Below are 8,225 nucleotides of genomic sequence, written 5' to 3' on the forward strand. Positions count from 1 at the left end.
AATGATATAGATGTTTTTTTTTTGCAGTTTGTATTTGCCACTCGAAATAGCTATACCAGGTGTGATTGTTACAAACAACAGGAGAAATCGTGTAATGAACACTCTTTTACTTCCCCCCCCCCCCCTCCCCTCACACAACACCCACCACCCTCACCATCCCAACCACCAAAGCCCTCTTCAAAATACACTCTCACACACACACACAAACCCACACTCTATAACTGATGAACATTACCATAACTTCTTAAAGCCATTAGATAATATTTAACTCAAGAAAGGTATTGTGATATGTTTAAAGAAAGAAAGGTGAAACCTTTAACTTTACCAGCAGGTATTAGTATCACTGAGGTATCTTCTAGGTTGTAGCAGCAATAGTAGTAATAATAATAAAATTAAATAAGGTAATAAAAAAGAAAAGTTATACATGTGATCAAATCATGAATGTATAAAACTGGAATGAATTTAAATTTTTTTTATTTTTCTTCATAGGCTGTTTTGAAATTGATGAGTAAGTGCCTCTTCTTTTAAATTTTTTAATGCTGAACACTGTTACATAAGAGATGAATGTTTAGAAAATTTAAAAAAAAAAAAGCTAGCCCAGCCCCCTCCCCCCCTCACACAAAATCCAAACAAAAAAAAAAACACCCTCCTTCAAAACATCACATAATCATCCAGCCAGCAGTGCAGACGAGAAATTTGCACTCGGGGCCGCCATTTTGACGATAAATTCTTGCATGGCACACCAAAGGTAGGAAAGAATTTAAAAAAATAAAAATAATGGGCGAGCACCCTCGCGTCTGCCTGTAGAAAATGAAGTTAAAAGTAACATAACCTAAAGACAGGCACACACTAGGGTGCTCCCAGGCGGTTGAGAAATTTTTTCCCGCCAAAAGACTTATATATATTATTTATTTTACTGTTTTTGGCAGGGGGCTATGTCGGTCTGTGTGCAAAGTAGTTCCTACTCCCGCCGCCAGGAGCGCGCGCGGTGGGTAGCGATGTTGTTTTTTCTGCTTTCATTTGTTTATTATTTAGAGGGTTAATGCTATGTAAATGTACGCAAGTTTGGTTATGTGTCGGTAGTTGTGCGAGATTTAATTTCCGAAACGAAATTTGACTTTCATCGGCCTGCATTTCTCACTTATTCGGAAAATACATGTGTGTTTATGTATGTATAATAATCGAGTGATTTTGTAATAATTTGGAAGTTTTGTTTGCGTGTGCGATGTGGGGAAGAAAAGGTGTGCACACGAGTCCTAGGGCTATATTTTTTTTTATTGCGAAATATTTACTTCATGTGGTGAAAAATTTTAAATTATTTGTGATGCAAGTGAAATTTTTTTTTTTTTTTCAGTTGGGTGATGTGTTTGTCCTCGTTTGTGTGCAAGGAAGCAAACATGCTGAAGGTAAGGAGCCATAAATGACACTTTAAAATATTAGTTTACCATTAATTTTGGTTAAATATTAAATTGCCATATAAGTAAAATCATGTCAACTGTTGTATTCCACCCAGTATAAGCTGTTAGTAATGGGTACTTAATATAAATAGAATAAATGTAAGCATTTTCGTCTGCATGAAAATTCACTTTTTTTTTGGATCCATTTGTACTGTGGGTAGTTAAATAGTACATTATGTTGTTTTTACTTCGAAGTACAAAACATCTTGTGCATGATTGCAAATTCAAACGCAGTTAAGCATAATATGAATTCGAATTATGTGTGTGTGTGTGTGTATATATATATATTTTTTTCAGTTTTTTTTTTTTTTTTTTTTTTTTTTTTTTTTTTTTTTTTTTACTGTGTCCAGTTTTAGCACAAATGGAATTATTTTCAAAGTGAATCGATGCAACTGGTCTTTGCCATTAATATTGATATATGATCTAACTAAATTAAATAGAAAGGATTTTTTTATTTATTTTTTTATATATATAAATATATTTGTAGCAATGTACTAATGACCACAGAAGTAAGCAAAAAAAAAAAATATATATATATATATCTCAGCCAGTAAACCATGCGTCTTAAAGACTTTTTTTAATGAAAATATTTCTGCCTTGGTTAAGCTTACATTTACTATCATAGGGATTGAGGGAATTGTAGAACAGCAGCAGAAGCATTTCCTTTCATGATCATGTTCTTGGTCCTGAAAAGGACCGTTTATGTAAGCATGTGCACACCAGACCTGCTCACTTGGAGCTGGTGTATTTGGTGACAGCCTTGGTGCCCTCGCTGACAGCGTGCTTGGCCAGCTCCCCGGGCAGCAGCAGTCTCACGGCCGTCTGTATCTCGCGGCTGGTGATGGTGGAGCGCTTGTTGTAGTGGGCGAGGCGGCTGGCCTCTGCCGCGATGCGCTCGAAAATGTCGTTCACGAAACTGTTCATGATGCTCATGGCCTTAGATGATATGCCAGTGTCCGGATGAACTTGCTTCAACACTTTGTAGATGTAGATTGCGTAGCTTTCCTTCCTCTTGCGCTTCTTTTTCTTGTCGCCCTTCGAGATGTTTTTCTGGGCCTTGCCCGCCTTTTTGGCTGCCTTACCGCTCGTCTTGGGGGGCATCGTAGGTCTGAGCTGTGCCGCTGTCGCTAGATGAGTGAGACGGGAATTTTTTTTTTTTTTTTTTTTGCAATAGCCCCTCCACGCTAAAGCCAGTCCCACACAACCGAAGTGATTGTGGGCCCTCCTATAAAAATGGGAGTGATGTGACGAGAGGAAATTTATGCGTGCCAGGTGGGACCTATACGCTTACTTTAGATACTGAAAAAGTGCCAGTGCCACTCCCCACTCCTGCGGGGGAGGGGGGAGTAGCGCGGCGACGTGCGTCTGGCGCGAAGCAAGACTGCAGGAGCACGGGAATTAGTGCTCCGGCAGGCATAGGGGTTTAGCAAATGGGTTGGCAGCAGTAAACCAGCGATCGCACTGGAGGAAACCTGCTACCCGGTAGTGAAAATGTCCGCCCGGATATCCCAGAGGGGAGGAGGGGGAAAATTGGATAAGGTATAACGCATCTGCCTGGGATGGCCAGATGCGTTATGTTGGTGTAACCTGGTTACTTGTACATGGCAGGAACATGGAATTTGAAGATTGGTCTCAGCAACGCCGAGTGCGCCAGTCCGTCGGCGCGACCTGCAACTAAAATAACATAAACGTAAGAGTACACAGCACACGATGATTCATGCTGCGAAATTACAGGAGATCGTGCAGTGGGGACCTGACACAGGCACTGTGGTTGGCGTCTCTGTGACACATAGGACGGGGTTGTTAGATTTTATGACGAGAAAAAAAATTTTTAATCGTAGCACTAAAATCTAACACTGTGAAGAAATAACACTGAAAGAAATTTTATTTATGTTGCGAAAGAATGTTTGTAACACTAAATAATTTTTAATGGGTTTAGGGGTGGCAATCTTGGGGAGAAAATGATGTACTCTGCAGTCGGCGAGTCGCTGTGGTAGGGGAAGGGAGTTGCTAAAATTAGGACGAGAAAGAATATTAATCGTAGCACTAATATCTAACACTGGGAGGAAGGAACACTTGGGAATATTTAATTTTACGTTGCGAAATAATTTTTAACACTAATTATATACAGTGGGTGCTGTGGAGGGCAAACTTGGGGAGAAGCTGACGATCTCTGCAGTCGGCGCGCCGCTCACATGGCTGCAGGCACTATGGGCGGTGTCTCTGCATACACTGTAGCGAAGCACAAGGCAGAAGATCGTTGGAATGTGGTGTGATTGATTGCGTGAGAGTTGCTAAATTCGATGGTAAAAGACCGAAGCACTAGGTGTAGTGCAGAAAAAGTTGTAATGAAAACTGAAGTGACTTCCCTGCGCGGGCGCACGGGAATGGAACTAAGTGAAAGTTTTCTATACCGTCCGCAACCGCGCGCGACTACCTCGAGCCACGCCCCCTCGCGCGCTCGCAGCCAATCAGCGCTGTTTCGGTCGGTGGTTGTGAATTTCTTGTGTGCGCTGCCGCGGAATTACGGCGGCTTCTCGCACAACACGTGTTTTGGTCTCTTGTGTGTTCTTGAATCTTCAGGTTTATATTTTCCAAGGCTACGAATGAGTGGATTGGAGTGTGTGGCAGATTGGGAATAAAAGGATGACGATAGTTTAAAGTATATTCGCTGAAGTGTGTCCATGTGTAGCTCCTTGTGTATGAGTGCTGTGGGGACATAGATAGGCACTTGTGCGACTCTTCTGAGAGCTTTATTTTGCGCAGATTGCAGTGAGCGGAGATTTGTGTTGGAGGCATAGCTCCAAGCTGGGGCTGCATAGGTCATAATAGGCCTTATACATGCCTGATATAAAAGCTTACCGTTTGTTGTGGAGATGCTGCTCTTGTGATTTAGGAGAGGATATAATTGCGCGAGCCTCGCATAGGCCTTGGCTCGTTTGTTTTGAATGTGTTGTTTCCATGTAAGCCTGGCATCCATGAGTACACCCAGGTATTCCACACAGGGGTAGAAAGAGATTGCGGCATTGAAAAGTGATAGTAGTGGCAGATGTTCTGGAACATGGCGCTTGGTAAAAATAATGGCCTTTGATTTTCCTACGTTGACTGCAGTTTTCCACTTTGTAAACCATTGCTGCAGTAGGTTTAGTGCTGCCTGTACTCTCTGCAGTGCAGCCGCAGGCCTCACAGAGCTTGAATATAGCATCGTATCATCTGCATAGCACGCTACTTCTACCCCCTGTGGGAAGGCTGGGAAGTCTGCCACATAGATGTTGAATAATAAGGGGCCTAGAACACTGCCCTGTGGTACACCAGCCTTGATGGAACGGCGTGTAGAGGTGGCACCTGGGATGCAGGCATGGAAGTGTCGTTCATGTAGGTAAGAATCTAGTGTGCGGACATATGTGTCAGGGATGTGTGCTGTGTGAAGTTTATAGATTAGGCCTTCATGCCACACACGATCGAAGGCCTTTTCTATGTCTAGAAATGTCGCAGCAGTGTACTGTCTCCAGTCAAAGGATAGTGTGATCTGTTCAACTATCCGCACCAGTTGGTGGGTTGTTGAGTGCCCCGCTCTGAAACCGAACTGGTAGTCAGGGAGAGTGTGATTTTGTTCCAGATTTTGTTGGATGCGGCTGGTGAGGATTTTCTCAGCTATTTTTGAGAGTGTATTGAGGAGGCTGATGGGACGATAGCTGTTAGGGAGGCGGGGATCTTTACCAGGCTTGGGGAGTAGGATGACTTTGGCGTTTTTCCACACAGTTGGCCATGTATTGGTGTTTAGTATGCCATTTATGCAGGTGGCTATTGCCTGCAGAGCTGGGTCCTGTAGTTGTTTTAGGACGATCGTAGGTATCTTGTCCATGCCAGGTGCCTTGTTGTTTTTTAGTGATTTTATTACTCTCCTCACTTCCTCAGGAGAGGTGAGTACAGGCTCCTCCAGGAGGGGTGGGTTCCTGATTTGGCTGACCTGGTCATTTACATGTATTTCATGCTCTGGATCTGTGGGCTGAACGTTTGGCTGGAAGGCAAGTTCTTGGCTGTCCGCCAGCGCTGCCACTTTGTCTGTGGGTGTGTAGGCGACGCCTCCAGTCGGGAGTTGGATAGGAGGGATAGTGATAGGTTTTTTGGAGAGTGATTTGGTTAGTTTCCAGAGGGAGTTGTCCTGTGTGGTGAGGTTGAAAAGTTTCTCGTCCCATACTCTGGCCCTATGAAGTGCGAGCTGATTGTTTACTTCTGTCTGCAGGTGTTGAAAAATCCTCTTCAAGGCTGGGCATCTGTTTCTCTGCCATCTCCGACGTGCTTGGTTCTTGTCTGTGATGAGCTCCTTTATGTAGAGTGGAAGTGTCGCCGGGTCAGCTGTTCGTTTTGAAAGTGGGACAGATACATTTATGGCTTCCGCAACTACCTGTGTGAGGGAGGCGGAATAGGATTGGAGGTCATTTGGGGAGGAAATGATGGCAACAGGATTAATGTGTTTTTCAATGTAGCTATTTAATTTATTCCAGTTTGCTTTATGGTAGTTGCGGCTTGTTTTAGGTTGCGTTGCTAGCGAGTCGGTATTTTCAAGCGTAGCAATAACTGGCATATGATCTGAGTGAAGCTCGTAGATTACTTCTAGTTCATAAATAAAATTTGTGTTCATATAAATGGTTATGTCTAGTACATCTGGTGTCTGGAGTGAGGAGGTGGGGTAGCGGGTGGGGTGATAGGGAGCGCACACCATGTATGTGCTCTGTTCCTGGTGTCGAAACAATGTGTGTCCATTTGCAGTGACCCGTGCGCAGTTCCAGGAGGGGTGCTTGGCGTTTAGGTCCCCTAGCAACAGAAAGGAGGGTGTGAATGTTGCCAGAGCCTGCAGGTTTTCTGTTTTTAATGATTTTCCTGGTGGGGCATAGGCAGCAATGACTGTGCAGGGCCTGCCATTTATAGTGACTGAGGCTGCTACTGCCTCCATCATGCCTAGGTCTGGAGTTTGTATAGTGTGGTGTAAGATGGTGGATTTTATTGCTAGAGCAACCCCTCCCCCCTGGGCTGTGCGATCCTTCCTGTGTATAATGTAACCCTGTAGTCTGAATGTGTCTGTGGGTGCCAGGTGTGTTTCTGTAAGAGCTAAAATGTGGATGTCGTGTTCCCGAAGAAATAACTCTAGCTCCTGTGTTTTGTGGCGGACACTGTTTGCATTCCATGTGGCAATATTTTTGATGGTGATGGTATGATTAATGTGTGGGTGCATGTGCAACGTCGGACATGGCAGTGATGAGCTCAACTGCAAGGCGGACTCTGTGTTCAAGGGGGACAGTAGTGTCTAACCAGGCTGTGAGGAGGTTGACAAGTTTTGTGGCTATGTCCATGTGGATTGGTTGTTTTGTGGCAATTTTTGTGAGAGTGCCCTTAAGCACTGAGCACGCCTTGAAGTTAGTGTCTGTCTGCGCTTGCGTAACCTCCATTGGGGGCAGTGGCAGCGGGAGGTTGGCAGTTATTGGTTGCGCCGGCTGGGCAACTGGAACTGGAACAGGCTGGCTGGCAGCAACAGCGGTGGCAGGATGTTGCTGCGCCGGGGCAGGTTGCTGAGTTGGTGCAGTTTGCCTGGCATTTTCACGCAGTGCAGCCTGCAGTTCAGTCAGCCGCGTTTGCTGCGGCTCACTGTTCTTAGGCTGCTGTGCTGGTCTGCGTGGCTCTTGTCTGCGTTGTTGCTGTTGCTGGGGTTGCTGCGTGTGATTGTGGTACGCAGCTCTGGCGTTTCTTTGCCTCTGCCCTCGTTGTTGACGTGGGGACCATGCAAGTGCATCGGGGTAGTCTTCCTCGTCGAGGCCTTGAAACCTATTGTTGGTTTGGGCTGGCCAGTGCTGCTCTCTTGGCAGACTTCTGGCCCTTCGACCATGGCGGACTTGTTGCCAGCCATCACTGTCCGCCTGATGGTTAGCTTGTCGAGATGGTATGTGTTGTGGTTGTGGTGCTTGTCTGCCCGGTTGTCTTGTATGTTGGTAATAGTTATTATTAGGGGCAGTCTGCCGCAGATTGGGGGCGCCTCTGTCCCTAGGCCGGCGACGTGCCATGGCCTTGAGGTACTCAGGGCAGCCCCTGAATCTGGCATTGTGGCCCTGTTGGCAGTTTACGCATTTTGGCGGATTTGAGCAGCCCTGTTGGTGCTTGTGCGGCCCTGCACACTGGGGGCACGCGATCCTGAAATGGCATTGCTTAGACACATGCCCGAGCTGGCAGCAGTTGCCACACTGCAATGGCGCATTTGGGTGCAGGTAGTCGACAATGCGTACTCTGAGTCCAAATACATATTTAATTTGGTTGATTTTATCTTCGCTGCCCTGCGGCACATCCAGCAGGAACATGTTGAGGGCGCGCCTGTTGAAGTCATACATTTGATGAATGACTACGACAGGGACATGTTGCGCCAGAAGGTCGCTGGTGATGCGGCTGATGTTGGTGCCGGCAGGAATGTCCTTGAGGACGTACTTGAGGGGCTTGTCCTCTGGTGCGCGGGTTACGAAGAATTCGACCCCGGATTCTGAGATGATTCTGAGTCCCTCATGATACATGGGGACTGAAGCGAAGTGGTACATAGTACCCCTCTGAGTGTTTTTTGCCATGAATTTGATGTGGTGTTGCACGAGCTTGTCGTACAAGCATTCGTAGGGCACTTTTGCATTGTGCCACACTGTTATGGGGGCGGACTTGTAGATGGGGGGGTCCGCCTGTGTCTGAGGTTGAGATTGTGTGCCTTGGCTAACAGCTACCGGTGCCGGCAAG

The sequence above is a fragment of the Bacillus rossius genome, unplaced genomic scaffold (assembly GCF_032445375.1).
Source record: "Bacillus rossius redtenbacheri isolate Brsri unplaced genomic scaffold, Brsri_v3 Brsri_v3_scf45, whole genome shotgun sequence".
Lineage (NCBI taxonomy): Eukaryota > Metazoa > Arthropoda > Insecta > Phasmatodea > Bacillidae > Bacillus > Bacillus rossius.